Source organism: Parambassis ranga, chromosome 10, assembly GCF_900634625.1.
Source record: "Parambassis ranga chromosome 10, fParRan2.1, whole genome shotgun sequence".
NCBI classification, from domain to species: domain Eukaryota; kingdom Metazoa; phylum Chordata; class Actinopteri; family Ambassidae; genus Parambassis; species Parambassis ranga.
The window spans coordinates 15,111,129-15,133,960 of NC_041031.1; the positions used below are offsets into that span (position 1 = coordinate 15,111,129).

Sequence of the window (22,832 nt, forward strand, 5' to 3'; positions counted from 1 at the left end):
GTGTCCTGAAAACTGTTTTTATTTGTGCACATATGGTCATTAAAAGTAAATCTGCTCCCTGTTTTTTTTGGTATCAAGTTCTGTTTTTTTTTTTTTTTTAATTATACAGCATCTCCTGTGTGTTTTGTGGAATAGAGACCATCTCACTGTCTGGTCCTCTTGTCCAATAACCAGGGGAAATCACTGTATCTCAGCAACTACTTCAAAGTACAATGTCTCTGGAGCCACTGGTGCAAAAATAGGAACATTATGAATCACATTTTTTCATTATAAATAAAAAAACATTTGTGTTTGGGAAATAATATAAATATTAGGATCTATGATTTTTTTTTAGCAAAAATATTGGATGACCTCTGCCTCCGTGCATGAAAAGTGCCAGGAGAGAAAAAAAAACATTTAAAATAAAGGCACATTAAAGAAATGATGAACAATATCACCAGACTCTGGACACAAGGCCACCTCCTGCTTCACATCCTCATGGATCCTTCATTTAAAGGCAGGGTCGTTTTATTCATTAGTGTGGAGAGTAGCTATATTTACATGTCTACTTTTACACTTTCAATTAATTATGTCCTGGAATGTGTGGACTCCTCATACTTGTCCCTGTGCTTCCATGTGCCAGTGTAAAACGTGTGCCCATATGTGGGTGTGTGAGTCCTCCTGTGCTCCACTGTGTGTATGTGTGTGTGTGTGTGCCCATGTGTGTTGTACGGAGCCTATTAGTGGAGTTTAACCCTTGTGTTCAGGGAGTCACTTCCCCTCAACACACCAGGCTCCATTCTTACTGCAGCACGTTAACATTTTACTCTCTTCCCTCCCCACCCACCCCGTTCACTTTTGTCCTAAGAGGGCAATTAAGGAAACAAACGTTTTCCCCCAGATAAGCTGGCAACCAGCTTTGCATACTAATGCAATGCCAAGTGGTTACAAATAGTGAGTGCTCTAATTACCGGCACTATTTTCAATCAGAAATTGCTCAATTTCCCAGGATGAGGTCTGTGTGGCTACAGAAAAAAAACACACACAACCTGACAGAAGCAGGAGACAATCATCTCTATGTGGAGTGTGACTGATTTTGTCTGTGTGTGTTCGTGTGCTCACATGTGTGCATGCATGTTGGTGCAAATAACATCATCTGCTTCTGTGTGTATGACCCACTCTATCACTGCCGCCCTTGACAAGTCAAGAAATGGATCCTGTCAGCCACTGCAGCATTTAGCACCACAATTATCCCCTTTTCACAGCCTGGCTGCATTAATGTAAACCACACCAGGCAGTAGTTGCCACTCAGTGATGAGCATGATGTGGTGCACCATCTCTGGGTGAGCAATTTGATGCAATTGTGTTGCTGTGTGATCATCAGTGCAAATCAGGGCCTGCTCATTTATTAAGCAATTTATGTTGGGGAAAATTAGAAGGAAGGCGCTTTTAATTTGGCGGGAGATTGCAATATCTCTAAAAGCAACAATAATGCATAATGTGGCCGACATCAAACCGAACGAAGGCAAATGTGAGCGAGTGGGTTGAATAAAGCCGTTGGGGAGGGGTCAGTTATTCTAAGAGGTATGGCCGTCTTCATGTGGCCACTGGTAGCAGGGGGCAGCACACACCAAAGTGGCAAGGACTTACTCCCTGGATGGGAGAATGAGTCACTCCATAAGATGCGCACGCAGGACCCATCCGTTGGCCTTAGCTGACCTTTAGCTCTGACGGTGTCTAATGGAGGGCTGGCCCTCAATCAATGCGCCGAGTGACTGGGCTCCCTATCTCTGCCCTTTCACCAGGCCAGGAAGGGAGGGATGCTGCCAGAAGCCTCGCCGCGGAGCCATCGACCCTGCCACTTTCCCATCCTGTGGGTGACAGCTGCAGTGCCAACGAGCCTTGGGACACCGCGCTGCCCTGCCACGCATCCAGGAAGGACAGCCAGCTAACTCTGTCTCTGTGGTGATGGGAGGGAAAAGTCACAAATGATCTGCTCGTGAATGTCACATCCATGTAAACAACCCCAGCAAGCACAGAGCAGCCTCTGATGTGATGACCTGTGTCACTGCTAAAAAAAAAAGAAAAAAAAGCTGAAATGTTTTCGTGTTTTTGCTAAACTTTTTCTCTAAGTTTTTTCTTTTTACGGATGTGAAATATGTGTGCTTGTTGTCACTTTAACTTTAAACTATGTTGAATACAGTTGGACCAAAAAGCTGAGAGAATAATCTTTTGTCTGTAAGAAGTTAAAGTCACATCAACAGATCCAGACTCCTGCATCACCTTTTGTCAATTTTTAGAAGTAGCGTTTGCAATTTGAGTGTTTTTTACCATTCATTGTGCACTTAAAATGTCACCGTAGGGCAAATATTTCCTCATGCTGCTCCATGTAGCTAAGACATGCCTGATGTTGTGCTTGGTGGTGTACTTTGTAACCCAGATGGCGTACCACTGTATACCTTTTATCAGAGTATTCCTCTGTTTTTTTAATGCTTTTTTTAAAAAAAAAAACAAAAAACAAAACTATGTTAAATGTGCATTTCAATTGCATAGACTTTCAAACGTGACTATATTCAAAACAATAGCAGAAGATAAAACATCGATTCCATATGGGGACTGAAAAGAAAACATCCAAGAGGTTTAGCACAGATTGTTCTTTTTATTATCATTAACATTAATGTGATTCGGAGGCCCTCTGTGACCCCCCTCACAGCAGCACTTTGTCTCAGAAGTCATTCATTAGAACAAACAGAAGGCAGGCAGAAAGACAGCGAGGATAGAGACATGGAGAGAGAGCAGAGTGTAAAATAAATTAGATTGTTCTTATTTGATGAACCTCTTTGAGGCAGGAAAAGAAAGCATGCTTCAGGATTTCAAAGGCTATCCAATAGTACAGTATTTGGAGATGAAGATGACGTGTGGAGCCTGTGATCCAGTTGTTGTGTTTGTGCAGTGTGTGTGTGTGTGTAATCACAGTCACACTTACTGTCCACTTTGGATTGTAAGACCCACAGGAAGCCTTGGAATACGGGTCTGGGCGGTGTATGCTGGAACTGAGATAGTTCCTGTGGCTACCGCAGGCTGTGGTGAAACTAATCAGAAAGCTTCTTACGTCTTTTCCCCTCTGATATACAGTACATGGATTGTTTATTGAATATGATTTTTACACCGGAATGACAGTAAAGCCACCCTTTTTCAGCTGTTAGATGGCCTTTCCTTGTTGTCTTATCTTAGCAGGTCTGTTAAAACAGCAGAACTCTAATAAGAGAGTGGTCAGAGGCTTGGCTGCAGTGGGAGGGAGGGGGCAACGGTGTGGGTGAGGTGGGGACGGGAGGGGGTGGTGGGGGTAAAGAGAGCCTTGTGGATCCTTGGAGTGGTGTGACAGACTCCCCAGCCTCCTGGTAGGATTTGTTGGAATGTGAGAGAGGAGGATTTTAGCACCAGGCGAGCCACGCCAGAGTGCTGCAGACTTCATGCCATCTGTCTCAGCCTCCATCCTCCCTTTGCCAAACTCATCAGACCTTTATTTCCTCTCCCTCTTTCTCCTTCTCATCCCTGTTCACAAGAGTAGCGGACATACTGCGATCTGCTAATGTATTGGAGGGGGGTAAAAAAAAATGGCTGGGCTTAAGAAGCGGATTCAAAAATCTCGATTGATTAATATGTATTCTTGGAGCTAATTGTCAGACAGCCCTGATGGAGATAAAAATGTGTGTGTTCGATAGCCCTGCCATTTGTTCCTTGACCAACGGGGAAAGAGAGAGAGAGTTATTCATACCAATGCAGATCTGTTAATCAGTTAATAATGAAACATGTTTCAAGTGAGAGCCAAAAAGTTCACTCCATGTAATGATCTATTATAAACAAGTCATTACCTTCATTCATTTGTAAAAATGTGGGAATGATGTACAAATAATGTCATTAAAGTGTTTGACATTAATTATATGTCTGGAGATATTTTTTGTAAGAGTGATTGAGATTCATTCTGCACCTGCTCGTCACAAAAAAACAACATGCAATGCTGACCAAAAATTACCAAATCTCCTTAGCGATATGCATCCTGAGGCCACAATTAAATCAAAAGATTCTCACATCAAATGGTGGTGTGATTGTGTGGTGTTTGGGTGGGACTGATCTCTCACCCTCTCTCCGCATGTGGGCAGCCAGGGATGAGGCTGAAGCAGATCACAGGGAGGAGCTGAACCGACTGCATGTCCTTAACCTGTTTGCAACAGAATGGTGGAGGGAATGGAAAGAAAACGTACCCTTCGTCCGAAAGTGGCAGGGATGCTGGGATGTGGGCAGAACGCCTTTGAAGCTGACCCCTGATCTCTGCACTGGGACGGCCTCGGTGATCGATGCAGCCAGAGATTGCAGGGAGGGGAGCCAGGTGCCCCCAGAGGGCCTTCGGACCACACTGATCTATTATGGGCGAAGAGGAGAGACAGCGAGCAAGCGAGGGAGCGAGCGACAGAGACAGAGAGAGAGAGAGCTGGCTGGGGCCCGGCCACATTGCTTCCAGTCTTATCACTGTGCAGACAGCAAGAGTCAACTGGCTGCATCCTGACAGACAGGCCAAAACTGAGACAAGTCTGGTACACAACAAACTCAGTCTCCATACTGTATGCCTGAGGACGGGTTTCCACTGCAGAATGCGGTCAAATCTGTGTTGCATAACACTGAATAACTGGTGTGAGCTCACTGTGTGACAAATGAAATACAAACAGGTCTGGAAATATAGCTATTAGAGCACATTTAGAAAGAAATACAGAGAAACCTGATGTAGTTCAACATATTTATTATTCTAGCAATAAAACGACAAATTACAGTCGAATGATAACTGCTGCAGAAGAAAAGTAATTTACCAAGAAATGAGAGTAAAGAATCATCAAAAAGGATCAAAAACAAATGCACAAACCCTGACAATTAGACCAGCAGATGTTTGTGTGCATGTGTACACGTATGAATGTGGCGAGCTGCAGTAAATTGACAACATCACATGAAAGAAAATGCTGCACAGCCACTGCATGTTTTAGGATGCTTTTGCTAGGAATGTTAATGTAAAACATCCTGTGCTACACTTGAAATAATGAGAGAAATCAAGAAGTAGGTTTGCATGTCTATGAGTCAGGCGTCCCATTCATAATGTTCTGAAGAGGCGCAGGCTGCTTTGTATTTTAGCCAGCTTTGGAGGAGGTGAGGTGCTATCAGGTTCTACGTGCTCATCCCTCTATTATTGCTGCACGCAAACACACAAGTGCACACACTCACAAACTCAAATCCTGATCCCACCCCGCACCCCACCACTACCACCCTCTCTATGTTTCCCTCCCCAGGCGAGGAAATGAAAGCTCGGAGAGGATGGCTGGAAGAAATGAAGACGTGTCTGATTTCCTCAGCAACCAATGGCGTCGCGGCGCTCCATACTCTCTGCCCTCTGATAGGTCTTTGTCGCTCTCTTCATCTCAAGGCCCATGTCATTCCCTCTAATCCCCCTCCCAAACACAAACAGGCCAATCCTGAGACAAGGCTCAGGGGCTGGGGAGGGATGAAGCAGCTGAGGCATGGAGAGAGAGAGAGAGAGAGAAAAAGAGAGAGAGAGAGGGAGGCAGAGAGGGAGTTCAGGAGGAGAGAGAGAGAGGAGCACCAAAAGCTGATGCTGAGTGTGAGAAGGAGCCAATGTGTTATTATTAATAAAGCATTAAAAAAGTGAGCACATCAAAGCATACAGGGGCTATGCTATCATACATGAAAGTAACGCACTATGGCTTAATGTTTCCTAAGGCATGTTATGGTGACGCTGCTTTGATTTGAAATGCATTGTGTGAAAAATGGATTTACAGGAGTGGGTAGAAAAAAGCCTGGTGTGGGTTCAGACCATAATTTAAAACCTGACCTCATAGTCTCTTCAAAGTCTCTGTGAGTGTGGATATTTAGTCTGTCCTTACAGTGCAGCTACATACACAACAAATAAACACATGCGTACGTGGGAAGGATGAAAAGAACACCTGCAAAAACACAGAATAAGAAGTCACAAATTCACAAATTTCCATCATTAAATATGATTGAAACTAATTTTTCTTTCCTTTTTGAGCAAAGGGTGTCGCACCTGATTGTACTGTGCTTCTTCACTGATCCAGGCCTGTAGGAAGTGTGAAGTTTTTTTTTTCTTTTCCCCATTATGCCCCTACGGCCAGGTAATTATCCTAATCTACCTTCCCTCTGTGCTCCTGCTCCTGCACCACACTGGCTCAGACCACCTCTGTGCTTCATTATCAGTGCTGGGAGTCACTAATGGCTTGACGGCCTCACTGTGCAGGCTGCTGGTAGAGAGAAGCCAGGGAAAAAGGAATAGAAGAAGAAGAAGAAGCAGCAGGAGGAGGAGGAGGAGGAGGAGGAGAGGGAAAGGAGAGAAGAAAAAAAATTAGACATTAAAGAGCAAAGATGGCTGCCCTGAAGGTTAACATCTCAATCACGAGGGACAACACTCCCTTGTCCAGTGGCTTCAACTTGTGATGAAGGATGAAACCACAGGGCAGTGCGGTGTCAAAGATGTAGTTAGGAGATCGGCCGAAGTGGCTTCTGTACGGCCGGATGACCACGAAGCGTGCATGCAAGCTTGAAGCGGCTGGTCACTGCGTCTACATGCACGCCTCATACAACACACACACACTTTGGGTGTTTGAAGCAGCTATATAACCTCACAATATACAGAAGGACTGGGGGTGGGAATTCAGTTTCACTTCTATTTTTTTTTGTTTTCCTGACAAATGACACCCTGACAGTTGGAAAAAATGTTGGGGTCCCTGAACAGATTTCTCAGTTACAAAAATAAAATGTGTTGGATTAGACAAAGACAGACATTTTACATTCTACTTTTGAACCCCAATGAGAGCACTGACAAATGCCACCCCACCCCCACTCCGTCTGTGCCATGATTGTTTTTTTCTCTCCAGAAATGTCATATAGTTAAGAGGTGATAATTCTATATGGCACAAACAGACACAGACTTCTTCCAAGTGTACATAGCATATAGGCTGACAGATTGAGATGGTGTAACATGTCTTTGCATGACTCTAAATAGGCGTTCAGAGCTTTAGGCGTTCTTTAGATACCCTGAGACTCCAGTGGAAGCCTTTAGAAATGGAGAAATAAGTCAAACGTATTGCCCTACAGGTGAGGAAAATATATTCAGAGGTTATAAATAGTACAGACATCAGTGACATGTGGAAAAATATAGTGTTCCTGTTTCTGTGTAGGTGTCGCCTACATAGCAGAAAAATGCATTATAAACAGCATTACTGGAGGGTGTTTAGTGTGGGAAGACAACATTTCATATGTTAAATGAATATTTACAAAAAAAAACGCTGATTCAATTTCAATAGATCTTATGATGCATTTTTTGCTTTTAAAAGTTCTAGGTTTATATCAAGTGATCTAAAGTGTAAGAAGAAACTAATTTAAAGGGTTAAACTCAGAGCTCAATACTGCTAAGAGATGTATATTTTTTCTTCTTCTTAACCACGTCGACACTGAAACATCCACTTTTATAGATGAAAATGAACCCCTGCAAAGGCCCCTGCAAAAAGTCAAGTTTTTAAAATAAAGGGAGAGGGATGTTTTTTTTATATTTTTTTTAGCATTTCACAGGAAATTACAATAAAAATCAGCCAGTGACAGGTCAGATAAAGGTGTCTGCGTGTATGATGGAAGATTTAGCAAACAAACTTAAACACTGAATTGTATTAACTTCACTGCAGAAAGCCACAAGAACAACAAGCAAACTGCAAAAAGACTCCAGACTTTAAGACAAACTCTGATGTCCAGCCTCTCTTTCCACTTTGATGTTCAGTGGAGGTTTGGTTAGGTTTGAGGATGAAAACTCCTTTTTAAGGTTTGGATTAAATAGAACATTTTCACAAATTAACCCTCTCCTGTCTGCAACAAACTTCTCTCTTCTTTATTACCAGTAGATTTTTACCTGCACTTATTCTCACAACTGCAGGAGGTTGTAAAAAAAAACACTTAGTTCAAGTTGCCTTTTAAATCTGACACAATAGTGTCACTTTTCTGATCTCAAGTTACTTAAACACACAAAACAACAGTGTACAGGTGGATTAAAAGGCACCTGTGAAACTATTTTTCTTGTCTGGTGTTTATTCCCTGCTTGTAGAGTCGAGTTGTGTTATGTGTGCGCCACATTTAATACAGTGGAGTCGTGTTTTTGTTATGCAGCCACAACTTCAACTTATCTAATTAACCAGTTCCAGTTCCACAAAAAAAACGTCTGTATTTCCATAACCACCTAAAGGGCAGACTTGACAGGGATTCCACTGTAAATACAAACCTAAGGAAGCCAGTTGGCAGATCTGCAAATTTATTTTATTGAGCAAATGTTGAAATGTTACTTTGAGAGAAAGCTAAGGCTAATGATTGAGCTGGTTCCAGGATCAAGTACCTCTTACAACTATATTTGGTAAGCATATAAACGGATAAATTAAGGTGACAGTAAATGTGCATGCTTAAGGATCAGGGGGATATTAATATATTCTTCACCCCGACATTGTTGTCAGATGGCACATGCAGCTATCAGAAGGGTACGACTCTGTGTGGGGTTTGGTGTAGACAAGCATGAAGACATGCTTTATTTCTCGTCAGGGGTAATGTGATGATGCCATAACAGTGTTTTTTGCGCAGGATTCTGAATCAGAAAATGTGCTATATATAAATATGCTAAAATGGGTTCAAATGACTTTTGGGGGGAGCAAGAGGGGGAGAGAAGGAAGAAATGTTTTTATTTTCTCTCCCAGAAGATTTTAGTTAGTTCTGAGTTCTTGAAGGTGAGATGTAAACCTTATTCTGGTCTTTCTAGGTCAGAAGACGGCTTGAAAGGTAACGGTCTGCGTACGTGAGCTTTTTTTTTCCTCCAGTAGATCACAACCTTTTTGTTTTTGTTCTTTTTTTTGTCCTTTCAGGAGGCCTGGTGCTGAGCAATGTGGCTGTATACATTATATATTATGCCTTTTCAGTGTCTAACATGTATCCAGAGGTGGATACAGGTGGGACACTTTCCCCCCCACCTCTCACAATCCTTACATATAAAACACCTTAGTTGCTTTTTATAAAAGGATAGAAATATATGAAAAGTGTGCTCCTCTGCAGCTTCTTTCTTTTGACAAACCAAAATAGGAACCAGCTAGCTCACAAACAAGCATCCATAACAGATGAAATATAGGTTTTCTTGCTCTCTAAAGACTGCTGAAAAATACACAAACAGCACTGACAGAGAATGCAGCAAACAAAACACTGTCAGGTGAAATGTTTTTTCAGTCTTCGGATTAATTGTGTGTTTACATGAACCTTTACCGGAAAGTAAAATATCTGCTAAATTACAGGCGACATTTTGTGAAAAGGTATGGATAACAAGAGGGAAACAAACTGCCAGTAAACACCATGAAATATGAAGCGCTTACGGTTGATGTGCTGAGTGTAAATCTTTATTTTTAACCTTGGCAGTTTTACTAAAATGATCTTGATTCTACGTCTGCTCACTTGTTTTTCCTGAACCTTCAAAGGTACACAAGCTTTCAATCCAAACAGTGTCTGAGTTTCTTATGAATTGTGTCATATATGTTTGGATAGATGCATATTTTTACAGCTGTTACTTTTGTTCCACGTCAGACAAAACTGTTGTACTTTTATTAAGATGTTCCATATTAAACATTTTTCTACAATTACAAAATCATATGAACCTACAGCATCTAACACACTATATGCTCATGCTATGTAAATATTATTTTACTTATTACAATTACATGATTGTATTTTTTTTTGTTTCTTCTAACAAGGAACTGACATAAAATAACACAGCTGGCAGTTATAGAACGATATGAGTCATGACATAACAAACTGATAATACCACCAGAAGCAAAAGTTATATAATCACTCTTCTGTTCGCTCGTTTGCCGTCTTTCACCAATTCCTGCAGCATACTGTGAAGTCACTTTGTGCACCTCCTCTTAACCTGAAACACATGTGTACTATTTTTGAAGATTAATCAATGTAAACAGGATTCAAGATTCTAAGCATTTATTGTCATATGCACTAAACACTAATAAACACTTTGGACATGATCAGATGACGGATTATTAAAGGTAACAGAACATGATATCTGCCTATTCTTTCTTACAGGAAATCAGGTGACTGACTGAAGAGCTGCTCCAGTCAGGAGGAAAGCATTCGCATAGCTCATTGAATAATTATATATTACCAGGACACAAAGTTGCCAAAGTCATGCTTTGTGACTTTTTACATAATTTGTCTTGACTGGCAGCTCTTCAGATGAAATTGATAACACAGTGGACACACAGAGGTTAACGCAGTGAACTAATTAGTCACTTGTGTCATTTGGTTCTTCTGCTCCATCTGTCTCACTCTGTTTCTATAACTCACATGTTTCAGGTTCTATTTTAGACTGTTTCTTGTTCATTTGTTGGACATTTGCCTCCTCAGCCACCTGCTTTACCTTTAGTGTAAATTCTCTCACTAAATTCTTGCTTCTGTTGATGCAGTCGTTCCTCCTCTCTATAGTGTCACTGATCATAGTTTTCAATATTGATATGAATAGCCAAGTCCCTAACCAGAGGTGGCACCATCAGGATGCTGTTGGATGATTCAATCCAGATATTCTAATCAAATTCTTAAGTAGATTTGAAGCAACAGACCGGATTAACATAACCTGGATGTAAAAGTGTTTGTCCCCACAGTGATTGATGAGGTCATCAATAGAAGAGTTTACATAAAAAGAGGGAGGAACTGGCAGTAGAAATCAGATGTGGACAAACATGTTGAACTATTACACCCATAAAGAAACCTTTTTTATTTTAAGTTTTGGCCTCAAGAGTAAAATAAAAAGTCAGGCATGCTCTAATCTCCATCTTCTGCAGCGTGCCAGGTGTGCCTTTAGCTTTACAGAAGAGTCTGTTAGTCAAACAATGGGAGAGCATTAAAACATGCCAATACAGCAGTATTAGTCAACAGCCTCAGTCAATACACCCCACTGGGCTGCATGCTTTCCTACAAACACAAGCAATTGCTTTAGAAGGCCTCAGCACTAGATAGAAACATCAATTACAGTAAATTACACCAAAACAGTGTGTAACACTTCAATTTGTTTAATCTGCTGAGCTGTCTGCACAGTTCTGGATGAAAGCAGAGCAGAGTAAGATAACATTCAATAGCCCTAAGATGCGTTTCCCTATCATGTTTATGCATAGAATGAGGAAGTTATTTATATTTTGATTCCTAGGACGTGCATTTGAAAGCATTATTCAACACTCTGAAATGAGTTCTAAATATTTCTTTCCTCTGTGCGGCCTAGAATTTAAATAGCATCCCTCTGTGTCAGCCCTGTGACTTTTAAAATCAACATCAGCTCAAATGTGTGCTGGCAAACTTGTGGCTGCTTCACCCGGGCTTTTTTACTTTGTTGATACATTTTACAGGGCTGCTTTAAAAACAATGGAAACGAGGCATAAAACACCATTTTGGTTTGCACTCTCATTTTCCTGCACTAAAGAACCGCAATTGGTCGCAACTACACAACTACGCAAAAAAAAAAAAAAAACAAACATCCCATTTTAACCAAACAGTGCATCAATGACTTCCTTTTGCAATGGTTGATTATCCAAAAGAGGGGCATTGGTTGCTGGGGACAGATGAAGATTTGGCTGTTTCAGTGAACATTTTGGTGGGGGTGGTGGGTGCCGGAGTAAATGAAAGACAAATGCAAGAAGTGCCCACTCAGCTATTTTCCCAGTCAAGATCAAAAGCACGCCGGACTAGCCGCTCCACGGGAAACTTGAGATTGGTCCTGCCTTTGTTTGCTGTTGCTAGGAGACCTGCAGACGGCTGAAAGTGTTTGCAGTGGGGTACAACATCAAAAAACCATTTCCAATATAAATTTTTAAGACAGCCATGTATTTGTGTCCCGGGCTTTCAATTTACTGAGCACACTGAAAACACTAACAATAATGATTCATCCCTCTGTTAGTCACGGAATAATGTTTGTTTTAAGAAAAGCTAGTTTTACAGACAGCTGTACATGTGCACGCTTTCCAAAGGGCACTTGTCAGTATACTGTGCCCATATAAGGGCTGTTAGCGTCGCCATGTTGATGCAGAAAGCTAAATTCACCCAGCACAGGATGTAAAACTGCACACGCTGCACTGAAAACAACTTAAATATTGTTTGATATATTTATAAGCTCAGGGTCCAGGCTTCCAAGCAAAGCTAATTATGATGCTGTTATCTATTAATGGGCCCCATGATAGTAAGGGTGGCTAGACATGTGTCACAGAGAGCTCATTACATATCATTAGTTCAACACTCCAATAATGTCTACACCTGCTGAGCAGAAGATAATGACTTGGCCCCTGATATTTGCAGGACTATTGTCTACTGAGCAAAGCACCACCAGGAGAATACATTCACAGGCTTAGGAGCTGCATGAAAACTGATGAAGCTATACAATAACCTAAGGTACATGCATTGCTTTATTCGTGGATGCAGCATGTCAGGGGAGAAAGACACATTTGTCATTTTTTATTTCAGGATAACTTATTAAATTAAGCCACCCACATGCTTTCCTTCTGAATATGTGGTGTTATATAATTCTGTGGAAAAAAATATAAATATCACAAATATAAATATCACAAGATTTGTAATTATCTAATCACCATTTCTGGTGGTGGCCTACATCCTAATAATAGACTTGTGCTATTCCTGTTGATCACTGGTGTGGCCCAGTGTTACATAACCTTGCATAAAAAAACCCGACCTCAATCTTCTTTTTCTTTTTCTTTGCTTATATTGAGAGAAAAATCAACACTCTAAGCTTGTATTCAATTGAATTGACAAAAAAGCAGTGTCTACTGTATATATATATATATATATATATATGTCCGTGGATCCATACGCAGTGTGTGGGATCTGTCTGGTGACTCACAGGACACCGAAAATCTGCAGTAACGCCAAAAAAAATGACCTTCGTGTCTGGAACGATGGAAATTAGAATTGTGCTGTGTCTGCCTTGTGTTTTCACTACTTGAGCCAACTGGCACAGTGCTGGCGTCCTCTCCCCGGCTCCCAGTCTGCCGTGATGACAATGGCAACCAGCTACCGCATGGCATGTAAAAAATGACAAAAATACTAGCAAGCCAAGACACATTTGGAAGATGTGAATATATAATGCAGCACAACTGATCAACCACTCAAGTAAATACATTCCTGCTGTAAACAATTTTGAAATTTCTAGTCTCTTCAGCCTCTTCAGTGTGTTTATAATACAGCCTGCTTTCAATGGCTTTAAAAAGAGCCAATTTCTAGCTGGAAGAAGAAGAAATGAGGTTCCTAGAGGATTCTAAGTTTGTATCCTCTAAAGGGCTGAAATTCTTCTACCCGGCAAGAACTAAATATGGCCTACATTCAAGTGCGTCAGGAGCTTATCTGCTGTGTCCTGCCTTAACCTGCTCCATTCGGTATAGTGTGTGTGTGTGTGTGCGTGTGTGCTGGGGAAACATGCGGACGAACAGTAAAGAGACAAAACAGACTCATCTTCTGAACAGTTTTTCGCCCTTAAAAAAAAGAATCAAGGCTAATCCTGCTGTTATTCTGCTCAGACAGAAGACAGAGATGTCTTCTCTTGTCACCGCAGCCAGGGATCCACCCCTGTGTGACATCACAGTGAACACACTGCTGCCAAATCTCTCATCAGCAGCCCAAATTCTCTTTAATTTGGTGAGTGTGTGTTTGAATGGCTTCTGCGTTAACTGAGCATTGTGTCGATGACTGCTGGGAACAAGTCTGTGCTGAGCTTGAATTCGTTTTTTTTTTTGTTTTTTTTTTGATTGAGAACAACTTTGTTCATTTGGCTGCCACCTGCTCTTCACTAATACAAATACTATCTCTATCATCACAGGCTCATAGTGGGTCGAGATCGTTTGCCAAATCTGTGGATACATTCATGATTTTTACACCAACAGGCTGCAGTGGTGAACGGATGAAATGATACTGTTGGATTTAAATTATTGAATTTAAATCAGGAAATGTTGTTCTTTGGGTGTCCTTCTTTGCAAACTGCAATATTGCCATTAATAAATCATCCATCAGAGAAGTGATGAATAATGTAGACTTGTAGCCATCAGAAGTTTGATTCTTAATCAGAACAAAAACACAGTGGGAAAGGTTTCGATTAGAAAAAAAGTATAAATGAGGCTTATAAGTTAAATCTTCATTCATTCATTCATTTAGATTTGACAGATAATATCTAATTACACTCCATTTTCATCTTCACATCATAAGAAATCAGAGATGTGAATTCAAATCTACAAGTTTGGAGTAAAACATTCGAACTGTGCTCTCTCAAATCCCGGGGAAGTCCGAAGTTAGCACAGTACTTTGAACAGTTCACCTCTGTCTTGGTGGATGACGGCTGCCTGAACTCTGTACCCCCACTGCGACAATAAAACGGCTGGACAACTATAGGACTAGCATAAAGGCCAACAGTTTATAACTCAGCAGAGGCGACATTATACAGCCAGTGTGAAGACAAAGATTTAGGACACTAAGAGATTGGAATTCTCTCAGTCTGAGGTCAGGAGGCCAAAGTTACCTTTTTGCAGCCCCCTGAAGGCAAATGAGGAGACCCTGCATGGACACAAGCTGCAGAGCTCATGGCTACGTCCCCTCAGCTTCAGACAAAGGGGACGCTGCTGTGAATCACTGCAAGATCTCTACATTCCAGTCACTAATTGCTTTCTTAGTGACTCAACAACATGTGCTATCTTTAGTAAGAACAGCACTCTCATGCTTTCACATTGCTGCAACCTTTTCCTAAGCAATAATATACAGGAGCGCAGTACACTCACCTTATTTATCATAAATGACTGGCGAAGCCTTCGTAAAGAGGAACATGAGTTGTCTGCATGGTTTTAATAAAGACATTCAGAGTGGGAAGCATGTACATGTGAACAGGTCATTGATTTTATTTTCTCCTATTTTTACTGGTTCTAATTTAAAATTGTTTTCGCCAAGGTACAAAATAATACTCCTTAAATCTCTGTCCATGGTCACTCCAGGAGGTAAGAAATGAGATAAAGTTCAGTTTTTGTGGTAGAATTTGTTTTAAATTCAAAACAATTTAGACGTATTACTTCCACAGTAAGTTTAGATAGAAATGATAATTGTCTACTTTTATTTTTGCTTAAAATAAAATGTACACTGCATTTATTTAAAGCTTTAAAAATCTCATTTGAAGCAGCCAAAGGTTTAAATCTAAAGGGGGTACATTATGATATAGGGGCAGCCCAGAGTCTTGATCTTTTCATGTTAAGAAAGAAGTGTTGTTGGGGAGGATTTGCTGTGAGATTCCCTTTTCATTCTAACGGCATTAAAAAAGAGAAGAAAGACTGGGAGACAGAGGAGTGAGGCTGACGTCACAGTCCAAGAGTCACCCGCCGTGTGTTCGGCGTCTCCAAGTAAAGACTTATCTGCAAAGAAGTTTGGACGGACAATGTGGGTGGACAGGGCGTGAAACTACTATCATCATCAGTTCTGAATGAAAAAAAGAAAACATATCTTCCACAAAAAAGAAGGCTCATTCCAATTCAGCTGCGTTGTTAGGACAACGAGAACCATCCCTCAGATGATTAGTTCCACTTCAAAAGAATTTACTTTCCGCGGTGGAAACGTCCCCCTTTTGTGTCCTTACACAGGGTTTTCTCAGCCCAAAAGAAGAATCGTATGTTTAGTCAGCCTGTTTATTATTCCTTCTGTTCACACTACAATTGTATTAAATAAATAGAGTACTACTAACAAAGGCCTATTAGCCCATAAACATGTCCTGGTACACACAAAACAGACTAAATCGCAGTCTCTGCACAGGAATTAAGATACTCTGCTAAAGGCAGAAACTACACAGCCGAAGACCTGCTGCCAAACTCAGAATCCCTCGTCCACTCATGTGAAACATGCATGTTATCGTGCATATGTTTTGTCTAACTGGGGATTTGGTGTGTGGTTCCATCTCAATTTTGAGAAAGACACTGCCTCTTGCAAAACAGCGCTCAACGCTGGTGGTGCAGCGAAGCAGCAGATTTTCTGGTGCATGTTGTTTCAGAGGGCTGACTGCTGCTTCAGGAACAGGCTCATTCTAAAGCTAGTAATCTTTGAATAAAGAGCTCTCATAATATGCAGCAAACACGTCAAATTATCCACCGTAGTGTAAGTGTTAAACACAATGTTTTAACTTAGTCAAAAATGGACTAAAATGATGAGCATTCACTGTTGTAATTAAAGGTGATAATTAAGTAATACTGGGCGAAAATCACATTCAGCTTAATGTGAGTGTTAATGTGTGGTTAAAAGCTGCAGATCAAAGAGCTACAGCAGCTAGCCTGATTGTTAACTCTGACTTCCTTGAGATTTTAAAGACACAATCTGAATGCAAAAAAAGGCTCAGCTGAAGTTGTTCAGATAAACAGACATCTTGCCTGAGTCAAAATCCCAAACGGGGCGGAGAAACACACAGTGAACACACCCAAATGAAGATGAGCGGAATGAGGATGAAAGTTTTTTTCTTTCCTTACTGGCAGCTGTGACATTTTTCTTATTAGGTTTTTATGTGAAGTTTATTTCTGAAGTTGAAACCCAAATCAGCCTGGAATAAAAAAAAAATAAAAAGTAAAGGCCTTCAGGCAACAGGCAATCAGTCAGATAACATAAAGCGGCACCTTTGCAGCAGATAATCTGTATGTGCTCTGCTATGTGAGGTGGAATTATCTTTTAATTATCTTGTAATTATTTTAACATATGTTTACTTTTTACAATCTGTGTTGTGCTTTAATAAAATCCAACTCTAAATTCCTGGTTGAATTGAAAAAAAAAAGTGTTATACCACTTCAGTCATTTCAGTGGTCCACTACCGCACTGCCCTGTATTTGATGACTGTATATTCCATCATGAATATTGACTGGAACAGTGCCTGCTGTGGCTCAGGAGTATCCATCCTCCCCTACATGATCAGTGATGAGCCTGCTTGTGACCTACAGTATATTAATATGCTCAGCAGAAAGAAGCCTCTTGGCACAAGACACGCCAGCAGCAGCTCTTTAATGTTGGCAACTGTCAAAGCTTTGATTTCTGATTGATGAGTAAGGTCGGTGCAATAACAGAGCGACACTACCGGTCATCTCAACAGGAAACATATTCCTTTAACGCTGCGCTCCCTCAGACTCCAGCAGTTAAGTACGTCACCGGGGTGAAATCTACAAAATGAGAGCCCCATGCCTACAGATGTATGAACTGAACATAGTACATCTAACATGTATTGATCGAGCAGGTGTTGGAGGCAAACATTGAGGAACTGAGAGGTGGTGGGCAGTTCATCTCTCCTGTAATCTCTCAGGACCTCTCACAACATGTTTATCTTTAAGATGAACAACATAAACTGAGCAATGAACTCTCCCGTATACATGCAGTCTAAACTTGTCTAATACAGCAGCTTATAGCAATAAAATCTATCTTCACTGAGGGTGCAAGGCTCGTTTTTTTGACACAAATGTCTTAAAGATGCTTTGATCCAATATTTATGGTAATTTGGGAGGCTGCAGGTTGTCGTCCTGTTGAGTTGCATCACATTACACTGAAAAGTACAATTGGCCAGCCACAGTCATGTCAAAGAATATAAAGTAGAAACAGCATCACAAATGACACCACCCTACATCCATCAGACCAACCAGATGTAGACTGTAATTGCTGTAAGCAGATATAAGTGTATATTTGCCAAAAAGAATAATATACAAGTAGGAAAATAGTTGTCAAATAATGCACCTAAGATTATGAGTGCCCACTTACAATTATACTTTATATCAAATATGTCTATGTATATACATGGACAATAGCACATGAGGCTATAAACTAGCTGCAGATTATAAGGTCGACCATCTGTTCTTTATAGCATAACACACACACACACAACACAGAACCACGGGGAACACCACCACCACAATAAAAAAAAATAAAAAAATAAAAATGTTTCCTCTTGTATTACAGAATTAAATGCAATGTTGGAGGAAATAGGTCATACTGGAGGTGTAACACCCCCATAACAATGTCTAACTATGACATAGCACTTCTATCTATGACCTCAGTCATACTGTAGACTGAAGAACTGAAGAAAGACGTTTATAACCAGCAATGTTGCAATATACTTGTGGTGGTTACTATAATCATCAAAAGGTCAATTATTGTAATTAAATAAATGTGATACTGTAAATAAACGAGCACCAGTGACAGTGGGTGACAGTACAGCATAGTGGGTGGTGCTATTGCACATTAATCATTAATGCATGTTGCCACCTGAGGTATACCAGATGTCAAACACAAGTGTAAGTGTTCATTCTGTACAATAAAGGTTACATTAAAACCTGAAGTGGATTTTTATTTTTTTTTTACTTTTTTTCAATAAGTTAAAATAATTTTCTGTAATCATTGCCGTAATACTGTTATTGTGTAAATCTGATATATTTATTTTTAGTGATGACACAAAAGGCGTGTGCTTAAAAAACCATGATGCAAACTGTTGTATTGAATTTCAAAGGTAAATTGTATTTTACCCCAAAAAATAATAATAATAAAGAACCAGAAATATGGTTAAATGCATAATTATTTTTCTCCTTTTTCAATATTTGAGTGCGAGCAGACTCAGGGAAAAAAAAGACTTTACTCAACTGCAGCTAATTGCTTCTTTCATCTATCCAATTAAAAGCAGAATTTTAATCCAAGTAGTTTATTTCTTGTTTTGATTGCTCATCATGTGCCACAGCCTTTTTTTAATCAGGACACAAATGTAAGTATTGCATATTAATTCTGCACTAAGGAAGGAGTCATATTTACACGACTGGTTTCCATCACAGGGGCCGATATCACAGCAGCGACTGGCCCTAAACTGACAACCACACAAAAAAGGTTGCCTTTGCAATGTTAGCCGCTGCTAACTGCTAACATTTTCAATCCATACCCAGTCAGGTGTGCATGTGTGAGAGGGTGTGAGGAGGTTGTTAAAATGGTGCTGAGGATCAATGGGATGTTGTTGTTAGTGAGAGACCTTTCAAGGGAAACATCAGTGAGGTGGCATCACAAGTTGTCATGTGTGATGTTTGTGAAACGTCTGTACCTTCAGCTGCCTGAATAAACAGTCAGCAGCAGCAGCAACGACAGCTCAGCTCCCCTACATTTCCTGTGATAAAACAGTCTGGTTGCATGAGGTAATCTCACCCTTACCCAAATGAGATGGTAATACCTTCACTCAGGGAATTCAGCAACACACAGCAGTACCTAGACGGAGGCTGTGTACCTCAAATGGGACTAATAATAGAGCCTCCATTCTCTTAACTTGGAAATCTATATTGTACACTTCAAAAATGAGATCAACTATATGGGTCAGTGGGATTTCTGTGAGGCAAAAAATAGAAAGGAGCATCCACGAGAAAAAAAATATGCTCTGCTGACAACAGATCTAAGGAATGCAGTAGCTAATAAGAAAATCATTTGGGCAGAGTAGCAGCTCAGAACTTTAATTAACAGAGCTGGTTTTAACTGATTGAAAGGGAATACATGTCCACACTTGTGTGCATGTGAGCCTAATTATTTTCAACTCCTTGATTGTCTAAATAGGCTTTATAAATAAAAGCACAAGTGACTTGAAATGTTCAAAGGAAAATTATTTTAGAAATGGAAATGATCAAAGAGTAGTCTTTCATAAACTGTGTGATCTGTAAGCTGGAACACACGGGGACTTCAGTCCTCCATGCTGCAGTGGCCTAGGTTTCATTTTAACTTTGGTGGACACACACACACACACACAGGCGCACAGGCACACACAACTCCACCCACAACATCTGTCTTTCTAAAAGGACATGTATTCACCAGATCGGGAGTCCATAAATAAAGCTAAATGACACAATACAATATTACATGTGTGACCTCTGTGTGTCTCAGACATCCTCACTGATGTATTTACAATTATGTAACAGCAGTAAAGGGTGAATTATAACCAGATAAGAATAATAAAGTCTGTGAAGATAATCATGTTAGCAACTTTAAGTTGCCCCTGGCACCATGTTCACATGTGTGTATTACTAACATCCCCTGCTAGCTCCTGATCTGTTTACACTGCATGATTCTTTTTCTAGAACTTTTATTTATTGTGTTAATTTACAACATTTAAAACAAAGGCAGAAAAAAGCATGGTTTGCTACTTACAGTAAAGCTGCATGGTAACAGGAAGGAGTGGAGGAGGTGGTTTCTCTGTGTCTGTCAGGCTCCTTCGTGTGCAGGCCTCTCTACAGTCTATTAAGTTAGAGAGCACAGAGTTAATGAGTTGTACAGTACATGCAGACTTTTAGTGATTCATTTATGATGTGTCTGTTTTTTTCTGAGGACGTTAAAAGTTTCTAGTGACTCATCTGTCTTCTTTATCACAAAACACTTTTAGGTTTGTTTGGGTATTAGCGACTTCCTATCTGTCAAAGCAGGATGGGATTTTCTATTTGTTATAATGAAGGCATTGCATTTCCGTTGCACAAAGTTCTATTCGCTGCAGATTATATTTTTTTTTCTGGAGTCACACCCCACTTACACAGATGGATTGCATAATTCTGTCAATTACATAACCGAAGGAATATTATGTACATTCACAACAGAATCAGGACACCATGTAAGACACTCAAGGGGAGCTGAGGACAAGTTCTAATTACCACAGCCGTATCCCACTTAAAAAACGACCTGGAGGAACTATGTGACACACTCCTTTGTTACATATAGGAGATAGATTTTTGATCCCTCGCCTCTTCCAGGTACCTTGGAAACAGGATTATTCCCTGCGGAATGAAATAAATGCCATCAGTTCTGCCGTGTTCTTTTTGAAAGTCATCTGTGGAAAGGTGCAAACTTCATAGGTTTGAGTCAGCAGGGAGACTGGCATCCTACTGAAATTACTGCAGCTGCATTTGAAGTTAAGTGCACACACAAACACACCTATGTGGCACACACATTGTACACCTAATTACCATATCATAGTATATGTCCAATACAAGGTTAGGCTACCTATTGATTATCAAAAAGATGAAGAGACAGTCCAGCACTCTTCCTTTGCCGCTCTTAAACCCGCTACCTGGGCTCCTTAAGGCTGCACTGATGGCTAATTACTCTCTCTCTCATGACCCTTGTGCTCTCTTTAGCTTATGGCTAAAGATAAACTACTGACATCAATAGTTCTTTAGCTTCAGAGGGACCTAAACGACACCTCTGCTCTGTTAGGATTATATAATTGATATATTTAAATAAATAAAGGAACCACAGGTTATGTTGCATTCCTTCTTGATCCCTCCGTGCCATGACAGTGCTTCCATCTGAGTCATGCGGTCCAGGGTCAACACCACACCAAATCACATTTGTCGCCTCCATTAATGTCACAGCTTTAATTCAACATATCATCACAGTGCAAAGCTTGGTCTAACTGTAATTGAAAAGGCCCAAGGGGAATTCCTGGGTTGTGTGAGGGGGCCCCCTATTTCCCACCACTCCACATCCATCATTGTAGAGTTAGGCCCTCGGGTGATCTTGTAATGCTGAAGGTTAACAGCGAGGTTGCCATGCATCCTCACTCACAGCCTACTACTTCTACAAACACAGCCGAAAACTAACACACAGCATCATGTCCAGTACATGTTCATCTGATGGCCACATACCAATCAATGCAAGCTGCGGCACATCAACACAGCCATGTTCACCCAATGGACGGACTTCAATGCCGATGTGATCAGAAACAGGATCCTTACTTCAGATGTGGAGTTCACAGGCTTGATAATGCAGTCGCCTTGCAATGCATACTGTAACAGATAAAATTAAACACTCGCGATTACTCGCTGCTTTGAAACACCCTGGACTGCCATCAATGTGATCCCTGTTTCAAGTCCAACCTCAAACAACTCAGAAATCATACAAAAAGTCGGTATCTCACAACAGAGCTAAATTGTAGCTAATGAAAGGTGATACTTTTGAGAGACAGCAAAGACAACAGGCAATAAGGATTTCTTTGCACCGTTTTCGTCAAATCTGAGGCAGCGACTCACAATCAAAGCCTTTTTATACTAGTCTAACAAATGTTTTAAACGTGTGCTTTAGAAACATGAACTATTACCCACAGGCAATGGATCATTTCTCAAAGATCATATAGATGTGTTCAAAAAGACAGACCATACATACAAAGATAAAGGCATCAAGTCCTGCTCCAGATATAAGCATATTGATATGGTTATTCACATGCATGAAAGCTACCAGCTGCCCTTGCCAGCGAGTGGAGGACATTAAGGCTCAGACTGGTTGATCTGTGATGACAAGGGTCTAGAGGAGGGATTAGAAGCAAGGGGACCAAAGTTATGGTCATTCCCTTAAAAGGGCGGCTGGGCCTGGAGCTTACAGGAGTTGAAAGATCTTCAAAGGTCTGCTCACCCCACATCACCTACTCTAGCTCCCCCCAAAAAAACCTTGAAAGTATGGATTTTTGAAAGATGGGGACTGTTAAAATATTATTTATTTTTCCTTTGGATTGCAACAGGGCCACAACAAATGCTGCAGGCCATATCTAGAAAACTTTTTTATGCTCCTTTTGTTTGTTGTTTATTCCCCTTGTGAGATAATCATCGTCAGTCATGTGGTTACCTCCTGAGCTTAGCAGCTCGTAGGAGGCCATAGCAGTATCTCAAAAACTGGCTCATCAGAAACTGTCAAAA

At 40.6% G+C, this 22,832-nt stretch overlaps 1 long non-coding RNA gene across 4 annotated transcripts in view; it reads right to left on the minus strand.

Annotated features, from left to right (window-relative positions):
• Positions 1-5,335: 5,335 nt before the first annotated feature.
• Positions 5,336-22,832, minus strand: part of LOC114442411 (uncharacterized) — a 75,123-nt gene continuing 57,626 nt past the window's right edge. For 2 of the 4 annotated variants that reach the window (XR_003671344.1, XR_003671347.1), the window contains 2 exons: positions 20,302-20,388; positions 5,336-6,302 (listed from right to left, as the gene is read on the minus strand). This is a non-coding gene — a long non-coding RNA (uncharacterized LOC114442411). The remainder of the gene's footprint in view (positions 6,303-20,301; positions 20,389-22,832) is intronic. The other 2 variants (XR_003671346.1, XR_003671345.1) reach the window with 2 other exon arrangements.